Source organism: Haemaphysalis longicornis, unplaced genomic scaffold, assembly GCF_048455015.1.
Source record: "Haemaphysalis longicornis isolate Haplotype H1 unplaced genomic scaffold, Haemaphysalis longicornis Haplotype H1 scaffold_7, whole genome shotgun sequence".
In the NCBI taxonomy this organism is placed as follows: Eukaryota; Metazoa; Arthropoda; class Arachnida; order Ixodida; family Ixodidae; genus Haemaphysalis; species Haemaphysalis longicornis.
The window spans coordinates 35,643,307-35,666,038 of NW_027526422.1; the positions used below are offsets into that span (position 1 = coordinate 35,643,307).

Sequence of the window (22,732 nt, forward strand, 5' to 3'; positions counted from 1 at the left end):
AACAGTAACATGTGCAACCGATTGGAAAGACGCTTCCCGCGGTCGGAATCAAAACTGGGTCCCTCGCATTACGAAACTTGCGTCTATCCGATTGAGCTATCATCACTTTTTTTTCTGTAATGAATAGAAATTTTAGACAAAAAATTACACCATCTTCCCGTAGGGGAACCCTGAGTAGTTTGCGAAGCAGCCATGGGGTCGACTGAAGTTCCCATTAGTTTTCAGTGCGTCGTTTCTATTGACGTTCAGCTTCGCGTGCCTTCGTTGTATCAGTAGCTTCTTGACGTAGTTTGAATGAGTGAAGGACATAAGGCGCGTTCGTAGCACATGCTCCTGTCTCGGTTTGTAACGCAGTGGGAAGAGCGCCACGCACCTCCCGTTGCGGCCAGAGAGTCGTGGGATCGAAACCGGGCGCCGCCTAACTATTTCTTTTTACAGTGGACTGCGCTGACGTCAGCCCAAACGCTGACGGGGGCTGAAGAGACGCGCATGCGCAGTAGAGTGCGGACGGCGGACAACGAGGGAGGGACACAGCCCTGAGCATGAATTGCTTCGCATCTAATTCAAACGTCACAATTAACGCACAATATAAAAACTAACAGACAGCAAGAGTAAGCACATCAGCCGAACAAAGATCGGCGCCATTTCAAAAATCAGGCAAGCAGACGCACGCATCCAAAAGATGCAACATTCCCGGCGCACAGCATTTCCTTTGGGTTCGTGGCGCGGGCGTCGGCTTTGGATTTGGCCGCGGGTTCTAGTGCGTGCTAACGCGGTCCACTTTGGGAGAGATGTGAAAGCCTGCGGACGAAACGACCCGGGCCTGCCAGTCATGGAGAACTTTCAGCGCCAAGTTCGGAAGTAAATGTAAGATGCAACAGCCGGGTCTCCGAAAAAGGGAGAGGGGCTGCCAGCTCTGCTGTTTCTGCCAGCCTTGCGCCACTACTAGAAGCTGCGCCTTTAATTTACAAAATAAAAATAGGCTTTGACACGTTTTAAAGAGCTCCGTCAAAATATATTTTGTTTCTGTAGAGATTTTTTAAGCAAATGTCTGAAACAAATTTCTTGAATTTGAAAAAATTTCCCTCCCAACGAACTTAACAAAAGAACACCTGACTTAGGCATGCTTTAACACACGGCCTGCAAAGGTTTAAATTATTTTTTTAGGTCTAAAGATAACTGATTCAGATTACTAAAAAATCTTTCGTGATTTTTCTTAAAATTTGCACTCTAACAAGATCTTCATTCTGCATATAGTAAGATGTGGTTTCAAACTTTTAACGCGTTTTCACAACTCGGAAAAGCCCTCTTCTTGCGTCAGACGATGCAAATAATTGAAAATTATTTTTTTTAACCGGAGTCTTAACGGTGTGCAGTTAGTCAAATATCTGACCTGACCATATTTACCCAGATTACTCGAGCGAATGCGTAACAGATTTTACGATTAGGAAAATGTTTCGCCTTTAACGATTTTGAAGGGGTTAAAAGGGCTTTCCTAAAATGTTCAGAATATCCTTAGCGTGAAAAACTACGGCACACTCTTTTGCGTCTAAACATGTACTCATACAAACGTGCAACAAAAAATTCGGTACTTTTTTACCTATAAAGTTGATAGAAAAGCGCTGCAGCAAGGCACAAAACAGAAACACGTAGACACACGGCGCGCGTAATGTTTCTGTTTCTTGCCTTACCGTAGCTCCCCTAACCTTTATAACCGCATAAAAATTCGTCCAAATTTCATTTCTGCTGTCTGTTAACAAGGTCAAAAGCGATAAACATGTTTTGGAAATTCCTTTATATTTCTTTGTCCTTAAAGTAATCGATTTTTTTTTTGTAAACCGTCCAAGCACCATTGTTTAAAGTTTTTAGGATTTTTAGGAATGTAACTTTCCGTTGGGGTTCCACTACAAATTATGACTTCCCGCCTGCCGTTAAAGATTTGCATTCACTTCTCCAACCATAATGAAAACTTTTCGAACCGGTGACCTTGAAACGTCCTCGCGACGACCTTGAGCTGGCCTCCATCACCCTTAGCCGATGGGGCTATGGTACGGACAAGGTCATGTCGGTTGCGAACTGGCGTTCAGACAACCCACCTCTCAGCTAACTCGGAACTCTTAAAACGGCGCGCGTCGTTTTAAAGCGGCGGCATGTGCAGCCAGGTGGCCTAGTTTTGCTTTAATTTCCTCCACGTGTTCCTCGAACACACGAGCCAGGCGACCGCGAGACAGCTTGCGGTGAAAATCCGGCGAGATTGAATCTTCAAACATCCGCCTCTCGGCGTGGGCGTTGTGCCGTAAATTCTCGAATCGGGAAAAACGCGCTCGGTTTCTTCTTCCCCCTAATATGCGATGCACCGAAGTTGCCCCTCGAACAGCCATAAACGCGAGGCACCGTCGAGATGCAGCTGCTCTCCCGCATCGTCCTCGCTAACCAGATTTTGGGGCGCCGCTTCGACGGATATCGAGCTGCTACGCTAATGCGGCGTTTGCGAGCCGATTAGAAAAATAGCGCTCGGGTGCCCCACGCGCCGTGATGGGGCAGGAGAGCCGGGAATCAAAGTTATGGCTCGATATTAAATAGCCCTGCAGGCATCGTCGTTTATGGCGATCTTGTTTGGCGATCGCTTAAAGGCGTAATGGGTTAATTGGCACGCCAGCTGGCCTTCCGCAACAGCTACGAGCCCTTTCTTGTTTTTACCCAGGGTGCATCCGCTCAGCCCAACCTCGGGAACACGGTTTGCCCCGGAGGCTGTCGACTAACCCACAACTATTGGAGACCGCTCACGGTTTCTTCGTAGTTGTCAGTGAAGCAAGGTCAAAGTGATGTAACATTTCTAGACTCCGAAAATGCATACAATTGCGTCTCACACCCTAATCTACTTATACAGATCAAAGAAATGCTGCAAGTGTGGTATAATGCTCTGATGTCTAGCTCCGAAAGCCACCGAAATGTTGCATTTGATTTGTGCAGGCTTGGCGTTATCGCATTTTTATTTCATTTTGTTGCAATTGTGCCGTTTTCTTTCGTATCGCCCACTTCCGCTTAAAATTCTCGCATCCAGGGTGGCAGCTACTCAGTAAACGAATACAATGACGCGTGAAACTTGTACCAGCGGCACATTCTTTAATGACTGACGGGGCAACAGGCAAAGAAGACGTGAGATTGCTGCCTACACTTAGATGCCTTCACGACGACAACACGATCGATCGAAGTGTTCACCCGCCGCGGTGGCTCAGTGGCTAAGGCGTTGCGCTGCTGAGCACGGGGACGCGGGTTCGATTCCCGGCCGCGGCGGCCGCTTTTCCGATGGAGGCGAAAAGCAAAAACACCCGTGTGTACGAGATTTCGGCGCACGTTAAAGATCCCCGGGTGGTCAAAATTCATCTATAGGAGTCCTCCATTACGGCGCGCCTCATCGCCTGCGTGGCGTCGGCGCGTTAAACCCTACTATCAATCAATCAATCAATCAATCAATCAATCGAAGTGGTTACTACCAGTTGAAGGATGTTATGCCTGCCAGGCCTTTTTCACTGTATTGAAAAAAAGCTGTTACTGCGCGGAGGAAATCAGCGAGGAATTAATGTAGAGGGTAGAAAGAAGCACAGCAGCACATATCAGTGGCAGCCGCTTTGCTACCTCAGATAACAGGGAGTGTGTGTGAAGGGCAAGGCCGCGTTAGGCTTGTGGGTACAACTTCCAGTCTTGCAGATAATGTTTATTTGTTCCAAAAATTTCGGCCTCGCCCATGGAATGTTTAATGTGCAACAATATGCACGCAACAGTCAAAATGCAAATTTCGGGCTCTAACCTCGAAGCCCTCATATCGAAAGCTCTCCGTGCCAAGCTTGCCTGCCCTCAGTGTCTTGGAACACGCAAAGACGTCTGCCCAACCCCTCGAACAATTCAGTGCACTACGTATTTTATTCTCGAGGGTTGATAAGATACACACACGCATTGGACTACGTGAAACACGCACAACTACCAGTTTGCAGTCAACGAGTGGACGGTAAAAAAAAAAAAAAGCTTTGTCACCCCTTTTTTAAGAAAGAAGGCCTAATAAAACTATCTGCTGGGCTGATTGGTTCATGGTCATCACAAAGGAGTTTAGCGCTTCAAGAAACAAGACGCACAACAAAAGAAAGCGCCCGTCCTATTCGTTTTCGGTTGTGTGTCTTGTTTTTTTGCTAACCACCAAAAGAAAGGTGAGAGAAGCGCGGAAGCTTTCTAACATCAAAGCTGCGTCGAAACCTTCGCTAAAAGTGCGACCAACCTTCGCTGAAAGCGCATCCAGTCGATCGTCAAGCCTTCAAGGACACAAATCGCAAACGCAGAACGAACCCCCGCGACAATTTTTCGCGCACTAAGTAAACGCATCTACCAACGATCTAAATGTATACCAACAAGTGGTTTATGAGATAAGGTCTACTATACTATTGCACTCCTTCTTCATAGTGCAAATTTAAAGCGCAACAAATTTAGACAAAAGACGAATGACACAAGCACAAGCGCTTGTCCTTGTGTCATTCGTCTTTTGTCTAAATTTGGTTGCCCTTTAAATTTGATCTGATTGTAGGGTTTAACGCGCCGACGCAACGCAGGCGATGAGGCGCGCCGTAGTGGAGGGCTCCGGATTAATTTTGACCACCTGGGGATCTTTAACGTGCGCCGAAATCTCGTACACACGGGCGTTTTTGCTTTTCGCCTCCATCAGAAAAGCGGCCGCCGCGGCCGGGAATCGAACCCGCGACCTCGTGCTCAGCAGCGCAACGCCTTAGCCACTGAGCCACCGCGGCGGGTGCCCTTTAAATTTGCACTATGGAGTACCAACTAGCTCGAACCTTCACGCTGTTAAGTTATATCCTTCTTCATAATCGGTACGTGCATTTTCTTATCTAGAACAGCTCCTTTTTCGCGATTTTCAAGCAGCCGTTTTGACATAATGGAAGCACGGTTTCCCGTACGCGCAGTGTGTCCAGAGATCTTATCAGAGTTTTTCGGTCGACCGACCGGTCTACGGAGAAATGCGTTATTGTTTTGACGGGACGCCATCGGTTTCAAGACAACGTGCGTAATACTTGTTTGGATTTAACGCACCTAAGCTTCCATCAGGTAAACAAAAGGTGGCGAAATAAAAGTGGGAGGGGGGGGGGTAGTTAAAGGAAGCGGAAGACTAACGAAGGAAAAGGAGAAGAATAGGAGAGAGCCTTGACCCAGTATACTCGGTCCTCGCGTTGAGTGGCTGTCGTCTGCGATCAGCACTCTCCCCATACAACCGCAAATAACTTCACAGCACAGCTGGCAGCTTTCAACGGGCATTGCAGTGTTCTATTAGTGCGGAAGGAAAATATTGTTTGGATAGCGTATAGAACATACGGCACGCATAAAGCTGAACAAGCGCATTCCCGGCGCTTTCAAAAATTGCTATACTGCATTAAAAAACAAAACAAAAAATATGAGTTGCCGAGAACTTCTGCGCTTGCGCGGCTTAGTTAAACGAGCCATAAAAAACAAATGACGAGTTCGGATCATTAAAAAGATTGCTTTGTCCCGATAACAAGGATAGGAATTTTGTCGCATACTTAAACAAAAACCATATTTTCGCGCGTATAACTTGCACAAGAAATGAAAAAATTTCAGTGGAAAAGTAGGGGTGCGGATAATACGCGGGGTTTTTCCTTCAGTGCAGCTTTACGGCAATGCGAGTTGTGCCGTGAAGCTCCTACGCAGCAACACTGGCTAAGCCTTCCATGGCAGCGATTGCGAAAAACGTACAAGGACAAGGACGAGAAAACAACATGGATGGAACCGAAAATGACCTTGTGTACAACAGTGAGGACTTCTGCTCAAGTGATAGCTCTAGCGAGAGCAGTGACACGGAGTAAATTGACTTTCGCCGTGCGGTCAGTGTATTCTACTTGCTAAATATGCGCTTTTTCTGTCTACATAGTATGTGAGTGTTGCTCGAGCAGTAGCTTTGGTGCAGCCTTTCCTGTATCAAATGTGCGGGCAATACGAGAGGATCTTGTTTTTGTTTTTTGTTTTTCGGCGGGCTGAAAGTGGGGGGTGCGGATTATTGCAGGGGCGGGTTTTACGCGCGAAAATACGGCAACCGCGATAAAGAAAACAGAGGAAGCAGTGGCGACTCCCCTGCCACATTCCGGCGATTTCTTTACATCACAGAAATGCGTTTGTGTGATTTTACGCCAACGCCAAGAAACATAACTGGGCGACTGTAGTGGGGCCTTCAGTTCCGTGTAATATCGCATCACTCCTGCCCATATGACGTCGCTGAGCGCGAAATTAGAAAGTTTTTCAATATTGCGGTTTTTTTTTTCGGATGAAAAAACCTTTTTCGTACCTGGAATAAAGCTGAGTGAGTTTTGTCTTTACCGCTCGTTCATAAGACGTAGGCGCGAAGGTTAGGTGCTTGTACTTCCTTGTGCGGGCCTTTGTCGACATACGATGAAACGTATTCGAGCAATGTTTGCGCACGCTGCGCTGCGCCGCGCAGAGTGTCTTGTCTCGCTGGTGACTAGTGCGCTTTTGGGTGAGGCAGCGGGTGAACTTCGAAGCTGGAGGATCGCGGCCGACACATGGGCGCAACTTCGTTCCCCGCAACGCAAAGCCCACGGTTTCGTCCTTTTTCCAAGAACCGGCCACTCTGTTCTCGCCTCTTTTTTTTTTTTCTCTATATGAAGCGTCGTTTTCCGTACTTCGGCTAGTAGAATCAACAGTCTCCCTGCACTGCCTTCCAGAGTGGTCTAGACTGCCGTCTCACAAAACTCGAATATTTGTACTTCAGACTAGGCTGGCACAGTATACAGAGCGTCTGCCGTAGTGTTGTAGAGGTTGTCTTCCTGATACCAAGCTAGGTGCAGTGGTTCGAGCCCGGCTCTTGCCTCCTCTTTTTTTACAGCGAAGCTGTTAGCCTCTCGTTGGTCGGAAAATTTCGTGTCGTAAACAAGAAACCCAAACAAGATCCAGCATGCTTGGACGAGAACTGCAGTTCTCGCCCAAGACGCCCAGCGCATGCGTCAGGCTAGGCGCGCCCCAGCATTTGCCGCCAGAGAAGCCCAGCGCCATCTTTCTTTGCCATCAGGCATACAGCATGGAGCTGAGTATTCGTTAAAAAAACGCAAAACACGCATCGAAACCGCACGATAGATGATAAGGCGCCTGTGAATTGCGGACCCCCCAATTTGTTCTTGGTAAAGACCAAGTTCGCAGTTGCTCGCGAAAAAGGGGGGGTTGACGTCATCCGAGGGCGAGCGCGTGCGTCAGGCTGTGCCGCCAGAGAAGCCGAGCAAAAGTGACACGACCGCCGAGACGACGAGGAACATTTAATAACCTCCCACATCAGCATGCGTATGGTTTACAAAAGCTTCGCTGGACATCCACTTTCGCAGGGCTGGAGGGCAGCCATTTTTTTAACCTTTAGTTTCAACTGTAATTTTCACGGCTTAGGTTAGTTTATGGTGCTGTAATTGATTGCTTCCTGTTAGGTTAGGATGGGTTGGGTTGGGTTGGGTTAGGTTAGGTTAGATTAGATTAGGGGGCGCGAAGTAGTGCCAGACGCGGTTTTTCTGTTAACGAAATGAAGGTGAGCGTCGCTTTAGAATAGTGCTTACAGCACCATCGGACGGCACTCCAGAAACAGGCATCCTCTCCCCCTCGTAGCATGTCGTGCATTCCACAGGGCCTTCTCCTCCCTGTGTGGTGACTGACACCCGCATTCACCGGCGTTGCTGCCCACCCACGCCACGACGACGAGGAGGAGCATTCGCGCGCGACCGGCATTAATGCGCATCAAAAAGGAGCGAAGGAGCCGACGTCGAGCCCAACGGGCTACCGGGCATACATGCTCGGCTGCTGCCCACAGGGGCCAACGGAGGCGCCGCGAAGGCGGCCGGCGCAATCAAACGGACGTGCCGCGCTTATACGACCGCCTATGGCTGCGTCGTCGGATGCGTCTACGCAGGCCTGACGCGCGCAGTCTCACCGCACGCATACGAAGAGCGCTATAATAACGGCGAGAAATAAAATGAGACGTTGCGGTTGTTGTGGTTGGCCCGTATTTGCGGCAGACACTGCGTCATACGCTAGATTTGAATAAACGGGCACGGAAGTTGTAAAAAATAAATTGGAGGCAAACAACGCCACGACAATGAAGAAATAAACGGGACAAACGCTCCCTCTCCACTGGATTTATTTGGAGTATTGTTTCATATCAATACTGTCTCTTATCGCATGGGGCACGCGCAAAGGAGCAACACGGACGAAGTGGTCACTTAGGCGCATCCAAAGCGAAGTTTTCACCAAAGGTCAATCTCATTGCCACGAAGCCTTTTAAAAGCTCCCGGGCCCCGGTGTTCTCGCTTCTGCCAAGAGTCCTAATTCTTGACAGAAGCAACTGTAATTCTGTTAGCATATGTCGTCCCTAAACAAAAAGAAGCGCACGCATTTACACGCGCACTGTCGAGCACTGCGAGCCTTTCCTCGGACCCACTAGAATTCTTGGCCTGGGAACTTTTAGAGGCTCTCTGCATTAGAAAAAAGAAGCGAGAAGTGTAGAAGTGACACGCCTGTTCCCCTCCATGCCAATGAGATTGACCTTTGGCGGAAACGTCACGACAGGAAGGCTCTTTGGGACACAAACAGCACTCCCTCACTAGAGAAAAATCTGCCCACCCTGGTGTAGTAGTTTGCCGCCACCTGCCATGACTAACCAACTCAACTCTCGGCCCTCAGTCCCTAGCAGCTGTAGAGCACCTGTCCACGGCGGCGGCCAGAACAGCGATACAGCTGAGGGTACTAAGAACCTGTGGATCCGGAGAGACCGCTATTCGCCGCGAGCTCGACATGTAGGTGGCGACAGCGTCGCGCTGCTAGTGTGGATGCTCCGCTGAGCGGTCCGTAAGAATGCACACTGTGGGCGCGCTTCGTGCCTTTTTCTCGCCGTATGTGCGCACGACAGGTGCAAACAAGAGTGGTATGCTGTAGTTCGGTTACTCAACGTTCAATGTATAGCATGGAAGCGGCAGTCAGTTTTCATTATTACGCCAAAAAACGCAACGACTCATCGGGAATCTTAGAATGGCCATAATTGTGACAATGAACTTGTACGCTGTGACTCGTAGCAAGCTCGATCTTTCCAGACTATGGCTTTGAGCCTTCAATAAAAGCATAAATAGAAACAAATCAGGAAGCCTCGATCTCTGAAATTCAGTTTCCAACGGCAATCTCAATCGCTTTCACTGGTAGCATGACGCATTCTTGCATTTGTGGGATGCTCTGAAGTTGTAACACTACTTAACTGCCCCGAAATTCATTCTAAGAGCTTACGATATTTTTTGTGTGTTCAAAAGGCAACATAAAATTACTGAATTTTGATCAGCGCAGAGATATAAATGTAACCGCTCTAACGGGTCTTTTAAATGAAATTTTAGCGACTCTGAAGGAAGGTTTCATGAATAACGGTGTCGGATCACTTATTTACGGCTTTCGTCGCAAGTGAACTTGCGAATTGAATTGTCAACGCACGCAGTACAATCAACATCTCATGTTTAGCTAGGTTTTCGCAAAGTGACAAGCAGGCTTACAGTGTGCAGACCAAGCTTCTGGGACCTCACAGTGAGCACAAATTTTCTGTGACGGCTGCTCTGTTGACGATTTGCGTTCCTTTTAAAATCTAACAGGTGCCTGCAACAGCGAGATGTGTTTGCATTCTTGCGTATAATGTCGCTTACGAACACTAAAGACGAATGAAGTTGCGCTGTTGCAGATGTAGTAAAACATTTCCTTTTTATTTCTCGTTGCAAATCAGCGTAACGGGTTCCCGGTAACTACTTTGTTTTGTAAACTGAATATCGCCTTTGTCTTGGCATTTAATTCTTGAGGATTGGTTAAAAAATGAAATTCTGCGATTTCATTTTTTTTGGGGGAAGGGGGAGGGGGGGGGGGGGGGGGCCTGCCGACGTTGCAAAAGCAGCGAGAAGAGAATAACGCGCGCGAAAAGCCAAACTATGGTTATCAGTATTATTTACAATCGAAACTACACTAGGCGTCGTGTTCTGTAGCGGTGAAAAAGCAGTACACGTATTTTGCAAAATGATTAACCCCCCTTTGGTCCGAGAATGTCCAGGAATTGTGGGACGCCTTTTTCAAAATTGTATTGAAAGCAAGCATTGCGGGAAGAAATTAAAAAAAAAAAAAAAAAAACAGCGAGTCATGGCACACACCCCACACACATGTGGGCAACAACGTGCATTATATATTACGCGTTTTCTCCTCTTTCTTTAAACTTAGGTCCACCTTAAGAGGTTAAGACGTGACCAAATTAGGCATTTGGTTATGCTGAGTGAGACACGTTTCTGGACAAGGTGATTCATGTCGGATTTGAAAATGATATATATGAAAATGACACAAAATGCCACATGACTGACGCAAACTCACAACTGATTAATTTTACCGAAACATTCCCCCTAAATACTCTTGGGCATCCATAGAAACGTATTTTAAATAATACGTAAAATTAGCAACTCGATACAGTTGAATAAATGTTTATTCCTCCTCCTGAGTATAACCAACGTGAACAAGCAGACGACGCGAGAGCGCCATCCACACTAGGTGCGGTTCGTCCCGCCGCCGCCAGGGGCCGACTGTGTTCGCGCTCGGGGCGAATAGCAACATGACCCTGGCAACGTTCAAGTAGATTTTAGTTCACCCTAGTAGAACGCACGCACACTGTCTGGCGAGGGAAGCTTAGCTCTCTGACATCAAGTGGGATATTATAGGGTTAAGCGAAGTTGAAAGGACAGGAGAAAGGTTAATGGAGATCACTAGCGGGCATATTCTATGCTACAGTAAACCCCATGCAATAGAAGAAAAAACAAGGGGTGGGATTTTTAATCCACAGAGAAATACCAGGAAACGTGGAGGAGCTTTTCAGCATTAACAAAAGGGTAGGTGTTAAGCGATACAGGCTAAAGATAGTACAAGCCTCAACAGCTAAGTTTCTTCGAGGACGTGGAATCAGCAATGAATAAGAGAACTACAAAATTCACACTTGTGATGGGAGACTAACGCAAAAGTAGGTGAAAAAAAGAGTAGGAGAAAGGTCAGTGGGAAACTTTGGAATATGCACTCGCAACAGTCGAGGAGATACACTCGTTGGATTTGCCGAGAGAAATAACCTGAGGTTAATGAACACGACCTTTTACAAACGAACGATTAAGAAATGGACATGGAAAAGTCCCAACGGTACAACAGAAAAAATGAAGTTGACTTTATTTTGAGTGACAATTGTGCATGACATGGAGGTATTAGGCAAGATTCGGAAATACTGGAGTGAGGAGTCGGTGAGGACTTCAGACAACCGTAGGTTACTAACCCATAAGATTAAGCGGACAGATAAAGGAAATACTGAAGTTTTCACCCAGAACACTGGATTCAGTGATCAGCATCTCCTGGTGTACCTCCTGTGCCCACGCATGCTTTTAGACGTACTCTTAGTAGTTTTTGAGCTCTGTCATTCCGGGTACAAACCCATCAAAAGGCTCGTTCGGTCAATCGTACCTTTAGCTCAGCCAAGGTCAAGGAAAGATTAACGGCGCGTGCCATCAGAAAATGATACAAGGCGGCGCTGACTGCATTCAAGTTCGCTCCGCGTTCGTGACTACAACGCCGACTGCGCCGATCAGCAGCGCCGGTGTGTGCCTGTTTACTGAACGCTCTCGGTGCAAAAATCAAGCTATCGCTCAACAAACTATCTTTAACCGTGTTCATCCTCGCCAAATTTTTAATGCTGCATCCACCGCAAATGAGACGGTGGTTTATGGCGCAAACCCCTGGTGTTAGTACACCCTTGCAGATAACAAAAAAAGTTTCGAAGTAAGTGCAGTGCGGTCACACCACGATAACAGACAGTAGATCACTTTCACTCGCCTCTAACATTAAGCAAAACTACACTTGCAATCACGGGTGCTGAGCACAAGCAAGGAAATTACGATCAGGCGGACAAAAGCCAAGGAAATGGCGATTTTTCATCAGTGTTTACGCGCGGAAGATAACGTGTTTGGCGACGGAGAAGACAACCTAATGAAACGATCGTTAGCGATGTGTGCTTCCATGTGTTCCTTTGTGTAGGCACTTAAGAAAGTATCAAGACGAGAGGGAAAGAAGGAAAAAACACGGAGGAAGCTGCGCCTGGTAACGAGGCTCCCTGAATTGGGTCCGAACAAAATTAGGTCAGTCAACAGCAAACCGGGCCCAGAGAAAACAGCCAGGACGGGTCAGTGTTAGATGAGACAACAGTGATTGAAAGCAGAAACAAAGAGATCATGAACGAAGAGCCTGGAGGAGAGAAATGTCATCACTCCCGAGATAGGCACAGGCTTTTAAACATAAATCAGTAGGGAGTTGGATAAGTGACCGCGCTTTTTGAAGTATGTTAATGCCGAGCAGGAATGTTTACACAACAATCAGTGAGGCTGCATCAGCCTGCCGTGTGGTGATGAAACAGGGACAGCGGAGGCAGCAGGGCCTGTTCTTATCTTGTGGGTGACAGCCCAACGGCATATCCCGTTTTTAGGGCTAACAGACGAAGGGAATGGTCAGCAGCAGCAGCGGCGCGTGTGTGCATATCAATTACTCCCTTCCACACGCTCCCCCTCCCCTCCAGTCCCACTCGTCCCCCTGTAGCAGGGTAGCCATTCTAATTAACCTTCACCTTCGCGAGAACGGCCATCTTTTTGCCTGCCTGCCTGTCCAGTTTAGCTCGCTATAAAAAAATAGGACAGCCGGCTCGTGGAGGCAATTCGCACGAGGCGGGCTGACGGGGCGCGCAACGGGCTTAACGGAGACATATTGCTTTCCCGCAACGGGCAGAGGATTAACGGGGATTTACACACAAAATTACTCGCACACGTGGGCCATAGGATTGAGGGAAGATTACGTCGCCGTGTCCCTGTTTTTTTCGAACAGAGAGAAAAGAAAATACATGGGGAGTATTCTTTGGCCGGACGGTGCTTATTACGCAACGTGACGTGTTCGGGCGAATGTGTGATGGGAGTCCAGAAGGTCAGATAGCCAGGTTTTTTAAAGAGAGAATAGTTGCCAGGGGATGCTTCACATTAAAACTATGCCAACTTGATCATGCTGAGTAGTAGTAGTAGTAGTAGTAGTAGTAGTAGTAGTAGTAGTAGTAGTAGTAGTAGTAGTAGTAGCAAGACATTTACCGGGAAAAAAAAAAGGACTTCCGCCGCGGTGGCTCAGTGGCTAAGGCGTTCTGCTGCTGAGCACGAGGTCGCGGGTTCGATTCCCGGCCGTGGCGGCCGCTTTTCTGATGGAGGCGAAAAGCAAAAACGCCCGTGTGTACGAGATTTCGGCGCACGTTAAAGATCTCCAGGTGGTCAAAATTAATCCGGAGCCCTCCACTACGGCGCGCCTCATCGCCTGCGTTGCGTCGGCGCGTTAAGCCCTACAATCAATCAATCAAAAAAGGACTACTGGTAACAATAGGAAGCAGGGATGGAGAGGGAGGGAAACGGAAAAAAACTGTGGTTGATTCCTCTGTCATAGGAATCAGTAAAGCACGAAAGTGAAATGCGCAGCGAAATCGGCAGCTGAGCATGGTTTGCGGGTCGGCGGCTGTCTTGTGGGTGTGTCTGGCGAGCGACGTCCTGCTGGCGGGTCGCTTCGCCAAAGGTGTACTGGCGTCATTTCCGTGACGGATATGACGTCAGTGAAATCTTGGGGTATCACGGCATAAAACACTTTCGTGTTAAAATATAAAACCAGAAAACGAACAGCCGTAAGTATAACGTACTCTTTAGTACTAAAGCTTGCTTTCCCGCTAGAAGACCCTGTGTGTAGGGGTGCAACCTTTACAGGCCACTTGCTTCGTTGTACTGGAATCACTTCCGTGACGGATATGACGTCAGCGAAATATTCGCGTATCCGGGAATAAAACACTTTCGTGTAAAAAAAAAAAACTGGGGGCCACAGAATGCGCTGATAAACGATAACTGCATCGGATGGCTATAAACCATGTGACGTAGATAGTAGCGAGCGGTAATGCCGTGGTCCACTACACCGGGACATGTTGGGCAGTTCCTATACGGGCGGCACGAGGACCCCTCGTACGGCCCATTTTCCCTTGTTTGTGTGTTTGCTTTTCAACTCAGATGCCGCAATTTTAACCTCTTTTTAGTTATGTACTTGCGTTCTGTGTCAAATGAACTCGAGGTTTCTTTGGGCAAAATAGAATAATCTTGGTGTGTATGAAGCGTACACCTCCAGCGCCAGTAGTTTTAAAATATGTTTACCTATTAAACGTGATTAGGTACCTCGACAGTGATTCATCATCATCATTATCATCATCATCAGCCTGGTTGGGTCCACTGCAGGACGAAGGCCTCTCACAAAGACCTCCAGCCACGTCTACCGAGTGCTAGCTGAGTCCGCCCTTTGCCCCGAATTTCCGCAGTTCATCCCTCCATCAAGTCCTTGGCCGCGGCCCTTATCCCGTTTACGGTCTATTGGCAGCCACTCCATTAAACGGGCGGTCCACCTGTTACTCCTCATGAGTATCATGTGTCCCGCCCATGCCCATTTTCTTCGCTTAGTTTGAGCTAGAATGGCCTCCACACTCGTCTGTTCCCTAATCCCCGCGGCTGCTTCCTTGTCCCTAAGCGTGATCCCTAGCATTCTTCTTTCCATGGGCCGTTGGGCCGATCTAAGTTTTCTTTTCAAGTCGCTTAGTGAGACCCCAAGTGTTTGCCTTATACATCATTACTGGAAGAACGCATTGGTTATATACCAGTTTCTTTTTTTTTTTTTTGAGTGACTTACTGTTCAGGATGCCAAAATTTCTACCAGAAGCAGCCAACCCATGCTTAGTCTGCGGGCAATTTCCTCTTAATGACTCGGATTAGCACTTATGACTTGCCCAAGATAGACGTAGTCGCTTATTGTTTCCAAGATTTCGTTAACTACCTTGAAGTCACGTTCATTGGCATGCCTACTGAACATTAAGTTTGATTTTTTCGAGTTTATTTTTATTCCTGCAACCAAACTTTCCGAGCACAGTTTGACGAAGCATGCTCTTTAATTTATGACTGGCCTGACCGAACAAGACAATGTCGTCTGAAAACCTTAGCAGGCTCAGGTATTCCCAATTTATTCGCACCCCTATTTTCCTCCACTTAAGCTTTCTTAACACACCCTCCAGGCTGGCTGTAAATAATTGAGTGGACATTTCGTCCCCTTGCCTGATACCCTTTCGTATAGGAAAATTCAAAGTTCTTTAATGGAGCCGTATAGTTCCCGTGCATGTCGTTTTATCTTCCAAGAGTGCAATATATGGCTTCTAGACTCCACGATCACGTAACGCCTTAATTACTCCTCAAGTGGGCGCTGAGTCAAGTGCTTTTAGGAGCGAAGCCCCTTAGGGGCTCTGGCTGTTGGCGTCTCATGTCGTCGTCGTAAGCGTAGTCTCATGAAGTCGCGGTACTAAACCACCGGGAAAGTCGTTTACACCTCGCGCTGGAACGTAACGCGCACTAAAAAAACACCGGGACACTCGTTTACGCCTCGCGCTGGAACGCTTCGTAACACATACTAAAAAAACACCTAGACACCCGTACGTCTCGCGCTGGAGCGCTTCGTAACGCGTACTTCATCTGACACGCTGTGATTTCCTTTAGTATTGACTGATGTACTTAGCAAAGTACATTTACATGTTTTATTTCGTTTTTAATTGCTGTCACAAATTCGTAATGATGACGAGATAAGCATCTCTATCGTTTTATACGCGTCGTTTTCGTTTGTGTAAACCACATTCGTGGCTTTTTGTTACCTAGGAGATAAAACAGATGTATGTTTTATATGTTTTTTTTTTCAGGTTTAGATTGCTAAATTGAATTTGGATTACTTAGGAGGAGGAGGAGGAGTAAACATTTATTGAGCAAAAGGACGGGATTGAGGGGTGGTGCCAGCTTCCTACGTCCAGGAGGCCGCGAGCCTATGCTGATTCCAGGGCTCGTTGCACAAGCGCTTTTTGGCGCTCCGGTGCCGAGCTGGTCAGCGCAGACTCCCACTGCTCAGGGGAAGGGGAGGGGACGGGGTCAGGGTTGCGTGGGCAGGAATAGACGAGGTAATAGGTTGTGAGAGGTGTTACTCAGGCAAAAAAAATCTGTATGTTGAGTTGCTCCCCATGTGTGCACGAAATTCCTGCCATTGCTGTATGCCATGGGCACTGGGGCCTCGTCAAACTGTCGCATGACAAGCTTTTTGTCGTCGTTTCCCTGCATTTCTGTGTATTAGGAATGCTCAAATAGACAAACTTCAAACTACTAAAAAAAAACACCGGGACACTTGTTTACGCCTCGTGCTAGAGATCTTCGGTCTCTCTCTCTCTCTCTCTCTCTCTCTCTCTCTCTCTCTCTCTCTCTCTCTCTCTCTCTCTCTCTCTCTCTCTCTCTCTCTCTCTCTCTCTGTCCGTCCGTCCGTCCGCCTGTCTTTCTTTCTGTGTGTGTGTGTGGGTGGGGGGGGGGGTGCGTGTGCCTGTGCGTGTCCGTGCGTGCGTGTGCGCACGCCTTGAATAAACGTTCAATGACTGCACTTCGCTAGTCCCAGTCAGCCTTGTTATTTATTCCCTTTTATCAAACAAAATCCCGCCATAGTTTTGAGTTCATATCCATAAATTTTCCTTCGCGCACCTTCTCAGTCGCACGCTGTACGTGGCGAAGTGAATACAAGTGCAGAAATTTTCGTCCCACGACCAATTCAGCAGTTTCAAAAAAATACGCCCCAATCACTAGGCGTGAATAGGCACCTCGGCGCATAGCATGACCAATCCCCGTGACCTAAATCTAATAATGGATTTAAGGACACGCTCCCGCAAAATAATGAGCGAACAAGTTGAGCGCTGTAGCCACGCCTAACACCAACACTCTCCAGCAAGCAAAAGGAAGCAATACGAAAGGGAAAAAAAAAAAAGCTTCGGTGACTCGTATCCAAACGAACACAACCCAGAAAGCCGTAATGCTGTCAATCCGCGGTCTATTTATTCCCCGGATCACAGCTCCTTCATTGAGCGCACTCTCGCGTATTCTCGTTGTACCCGCGCAGACACGCAACCAGCCGTACACGGCTAATCTCCGCAAAATCCGCTCAGGGCGGACCGAGACGCCGTGGATTAGGCGACGCCGACGCTGCAGCGAGCAGACGATGACGACAGGGCGGCGCGTGTCGTCTGCTGTAATAGCGTGCACGCGGGCCCCGTCGTTCTGTTTGATAAACGATGCCCCCTGCACTCTTTTCCTGGGGCTTTCCGCTCGTTCTTTTTTCCGTGCTGTTTTGGCGGACCACGATGATGCGACATTGTCTTCCAGTCACGTGCTGCAATAAATCACGGCGACGACGCAGCGTTGTCGAGGGCACGGCTAGCAAGACTCGGTGCGTGCGTCCGAGCTTGCCTGGCCTGTTTCCGCCGTGTCTAGTGTTTATTCCCTGGACATGGTGAAAACAGGCTATCCGACAACCACGCTACAACTCTGCATTACCCTCTCTATCTCCCTAGAGAATGGGTCTTCCAAACCTCATGTCCTTGTTCAACGAGAAACAATGTTGCCACGGCTGTGGAATTGGCGACTAAGGAACTTCGTGCGTTCTCTAAATTTAGCCCAGTAAACCTTATCATAGTAAGGCGACGATGCCAAAATTTTCACTTCGGACTCTCAAACTTCCGTTCGGGCAGAGGCAAATTCAGCTGCTCCATTCCAAATGTTTGCTTCTGAGAGAACGCGCGGCCGAAGGCGAGCTGAAGAGTCGAGCTGATCAAATTGCCGCAAAAATATTCAGAAGAGCCACTCAGAAGACAGGCGTACAGAGAAGTCGTGCCCGGTTTATAAACACCAAATCGTTGTTGGCTCAACTTGAGTTCTTCTATCGAACCCGCTCGTTTTGCTTATTTCTACACTCCTAACAAAAAAGCTCGTAAAAGGGTAGTAACGGCTGTATTTACTAACTTCTTACGAACTTTACTACCTCCCGGAACGGTACGTAGGTCCTGCCACTAAGTGTGCAACCGTTACTAGTCTCGACCGTGATGTTTGATACTAACATTCAGCGAATGTAAAAAAATTCTATGAATTATTGAACGTAATAACTACAACACTTTTCTCACTCCAAATCACGATTAAAAAGTTCTTGCACATCCGCATGCCGACTTGTATATGCCCACATTAAAACTCATAATTCTGAATTGTCGCTAAAATATTTGATTTTTGCGACAAGCCCACCAACTCTATCAAATGACTTTCTGCTGCTGGCTATAAAAGCAAGAAGAGCAGATGTGTTTCTGAGGTAACGAAGTGATACTCGCTCGCTTTCGTGCATTCCGTTGGTTTTCTCGCTCAATTTGTTTGGTGGTTGTCTAAGTGTGGTATGTGCGTGTTGAAGGTGTCTATGTCGCGCTGCACGCTAAGCCGATCCACAGTGTCACGTGTAATTTTTTACTAGGTTATGCTGTTCTGTTAGTAAGTGCCACGACCTTTTTTTTTTTAAAAAGTGTAGAAAATTAAAGTAAAAAAAACTTCTTATCGCGACACTGGTCCTGCAAGCAGACAAGGCGGGCGGCGCCTTTGAAGCAAGTTCCGTCAGGGCCGGGTCGTCACCATCGTATTTCGTCGTTTTTTAAAAGGGGCCATGAAGACAGAATACACCTCTGCTCAATTTGAAAGAACGTAGCTTTGGTAACTATCCTAGCTCCATTCTAGCCGCGAAATACGTTTTTTTAGCCGAAAAAACGCAAAAAAAAAAAACATTGAAAAACTCAAATTTCGCGCTGCAGTGACGTGATATGGGCAGTGGTGACGTAATACAGGCCAGCACTAAAACACAGTTATCAGCACACAGTTAACTGCACGTTTAAAGTGAACTATTGAAGTGAGGCCGTTCCACAATCGCCCAGTTACGTCTTTTGCCGCCGATCGCGCACGCAAGATTCTGTGACGTCAGGTCATTGAGAAATCGCCGGAAAGGGACTGGGGAATCGCCACTGGTTAATGTTTCCCTTAATATCTCCATTATTCGTTCCAAGTTGAAATAAAAGTGGTATCCTTGTTATAGGGACAAAGTGGTCTTTCTAATAAACGAAACTTTCACTTTGTCTTCATGGGTCCTCAAACCAATGAAATAGGATGGTGAATTAAAATTAAACGCGGTTTGTGTTAAATGCTGCCCTTTCCCTACCCCCGCACGTAGATTCATCGATCGTCGATAGTTCAGTTCGGTTTCAAGATCCCTTTGAGCCCCGCCAGAAAAGAGGTTCTCCTGCGGGGGACATCAACCTACGCCCCAAAAGTGCGATCTGCCTTATGTGGAGGGAGACTACGGGATCGCACATAAACTGTCCGGGCTGTCGAAGCAGTCCTTTCTCGAAGCGGGACAGTTCGTGGACCTCGCAAGGTTAAGAAAAAAAAATCCGCGAGCGATTTGCGTAAGTGGTGTCATCTCGGCTGCGCCATGCTGGTCCCGCTGTTCCCCACACTGCGATCTGCATTCTGAGTCGCGATTTCGGGATCGCCATAAACTGTCCTTTCTCTAAGCGGGACTTCAGGGGAAAAAATACAGTCCGGGGGTGATTTACGTAAGTGGCGTCATTTTGGCTGCGCCGCGCTGAACGCATTGTCATGTGCAATTTTAAGCGCAGTACCGTGGAGGGGAGGACCGGCGACGAAATAGGGAATGGAGACGCGTCCACGGGCAACAAAAATCGTTGAGAGTGGCATGACTGATGCAGCATAAGGAAGAAGACCGAGAGGGGTTGTCGTTCGGGGAAGAAAAATGCACCAAAACGTAAACAGCTCCGCTCCCTCCGGTCGCCCGTGAAGGAAAATGCATGGAACTTCTTCAGCGATCTCTTCGTGGTCCTTCGAACATAAGGGACACATGGCGCTGGAGACATGCAGGGATTCGCGCGGAAGAGAAGCTTCGTGCATAGCTTTGCTTACGTCGCTCACCATGCCGTATTATACGTAAATTTATTACCTTTTGTAACTGTTATAACTGAAAGCAAACAAGAAACACATTACGCTTTTTTTTGCAGTTGCAGTACACGAGCAAGAACTTTCGAGGAGTTACGAAGACCAGAGTTTGTCTGGCTCTGAGGGGGCGTGGTGATTTTGCGGCTGAAAGAAACTATTGCAGCATAGCGCCATGGCTCTATCCCTTTTGTTTTTTGTTTGTTCGTTTTTTTTTTTGGCGGGGGGGGGGGTGTACCATGACCCTTCAGAGCCCACAGACAATCTCCGGTGTCCGTTAGACTCCGCGAAGGGGAAAGTATTTTACGCGCGTGCACTGCAACAGAAAGCCGAAGGGCAATATGCGTGTGTTATCTTTGTTACAGACGCTATAATTTTTGTGTACCTATAATAAAGTACGTTGAGCCGCGGCCGGGCTAGAGCGGCGGCGCGCGCTGTGTTGACCAACGCGCGCACGCCGCCGCTCTGGCCCGGCCGTGGTTGAGCATAGTACAATCTTTGAAACAGAAGAAACAACTTTTCGACGTCTTGTTAACTAATCTAAACAGAGCAAAGAAATTAACTTCAACACAAATAGCGCAAGCAATGGTAGTGGTCAGAAGTTGCTAGTTCTAATAGTCGTAAAGCAAAGTTCTAGTTTTACATTTCGTAGCCGTGATTCGAAGACGCTGCCGAAACGGAAAAACACGGCGGTGCGGCCACCCATTCACAGCAAGCGTCTGCAATACACAAATCCATTCCGTTTGCCTGTTCTCGCCGTCGACAAAACTTCCAAGCTACAGTGCGCAGGAGACGCGGTCAACGTCCTCACACATTCCCGCCATTTTCATTCCACCGCCGTAAATCGTCGTGCGTTACGCCTAATCCGTGGCTAATACCTCAAAGGTATTTCAGGGTGAGTTCCCTTCGACCATCTCTCTCTCTCGCCATCTGTCTCAGCGAACGCTTTGTCCGAGGGTACGACCTCGGGCAGCAAGCCGCTCAGGGAGCTTTTGTAGAACAGGGGAGGCTGCCCCGCAGCCCTATCTCGCGGCCGCAGCCCCACGGATGTTCTCTAGCTTAAAGGCCTTACTTTTGAAACGCCAGCAGTAAATGGCGCTTGTGGACCCCATCGTGAAGTGGAATTCGCCTGACTTATTAGAGCCACGCCGCGGTCTCGTCGTCTGAAGCTTAACAGTAGCCGACAGCGGCCCGCACCCCGTCCGATTGTCGCGTACCTCGACGACGGATAGCTTCAGCGATCTTTTTGGGCCAGGCACTTGTAAACAGACGCGGCGCGTGCCTGTATGCACTGCCGCAACGCGTGTTCCGGAAAGGGCGCTCGTTGCACGGCGCCACTTGTGGCAAGTACCCCGGGGAATAATAGCAGGAGCGCTCTCTTATCACTGCCTGCAATATTGACACATGATGCGTGGGAGGGGCCGTGGGAAGGGCGAGGATGTTGCCCGTGAGTCACCTGTTCGCAGGTTGACAGCCGCACGGAAATGCAATTTCGCTCACTTCCTTATCTAACCGGTGAACGTAGGGCTCTAAGCCGGATTCGTTTTCCGGGTTAATTTACACAAGCGGGCCTCAACGAGCGTATACGAGCCTGTAAATGACTACACTTCTGCAATGATTACCTCCTCCTTTCCCAACGGGATTACACTGCGGAACAAACTACCCGATAATATAGGCACATGCATTAACCGCCAAACCTTCCACAATAAACTAAAAAATCACATTCGCAATCTACCTAAATTTACTGTTACCCTGCCAGTTTTTAAAATAATTTCGAAGTACCGTTTAAGACAAACTGTTTCATCGTTCTCTGAATGTTTACCCTTTGTACCTTTACTTTTACTTTGCACATGGTAATGCTTACTTTGTACTTTGCATTTTGTACCCTTTGTATTATCATTGTTGTCTGAAAGTTTACCCTGGGTACCCTTTGAGTTTTGTTGCGCTGTTTATTATACCTTGTACGCCCCCCCCCCCCCCCAACCCTTTATGTAATGCCCTAATAAATGAAATTAAATGAAAGATGAGGCCGAAGCTCTAATGTGTGTATTTCGCGCAATGGTGCAAGTGTAAACATAGCAGCTTCTCGATTTCAGATAGAGAAAGAGAGAGAGATGAAGCTAACACACCTGCTTCTAAAGCGCACCACACGTTTTGAGGGGGGGGTGAGATCTTAATGTACCATCCAAAGCTCCCGGAAGCGCTAAGAAACCCGATATTAACGCAATCCTCCTTTAAAAACCAACTATCGCAATATCCGTGCAGCACCAAACCTGCTACGAAAAAAAAAAAACGTACCAACCGATGCCGTTGCCTAACCAAGCCTTGCCTCAGACTTCGCGAATGTCGGGCACTTCGCGCGCGTGAGGCCTCTCCGGAAGATTTCAGCCGAATTCCGGGAGAAGCTGGCGTGGCTGGTGCGCGCTACTCTCCGCGCGCACTGCCGGCAACTGCGGAGGAGCAGTGAAATGCCAGCAGACATCGCGCGGGTGGCATTACAATGCTTTCGCGCTAGCGAAGAAGCCGCCGTCGCGGTCTTGCAGATTCCCTTCCGTTGCGTCAACGCGGCAGATTGGCGATCCGCCAGGTTCTTCGGGAAGCGCCGAGCACAGCTGTCGTCGCTCCGGCTAAAAGAAGTTCGACGCACTCGACAGATACCGATGGGCACATTGTTTATGTCTACA

The 22,732-nt window shown here is 48.0% G+C and overlaps 1 protein-coding gene across 7 annotated transcripts in view; it reads right to left on the reverse strand.

Moving 5' to 3' along the window:
* The window catches only part of Unc-104 (kinesin family member unc-104), a 104,239-nt gene that overhangs the window by 80,562 nt on the left and 945 nt on the right, over nt 1-22,732 (reverse strand). Inside the window, exon 1 of one of the 7 annotated variants that reach the window (XM_077676722.1) lies at nt 22,347-22,492. The exons of the other annotated variants lie outside the window; for them this stretch is intronic. The gene's annotated coding sequence lies outside the window, so the exon portion shown is untranslated. Of the gene's footprint in view, nt 1-22,346; nt 22,493-22,732 lie in introns of those variants that run through there. 7 annotated transcript variants of the gene reach the window in all.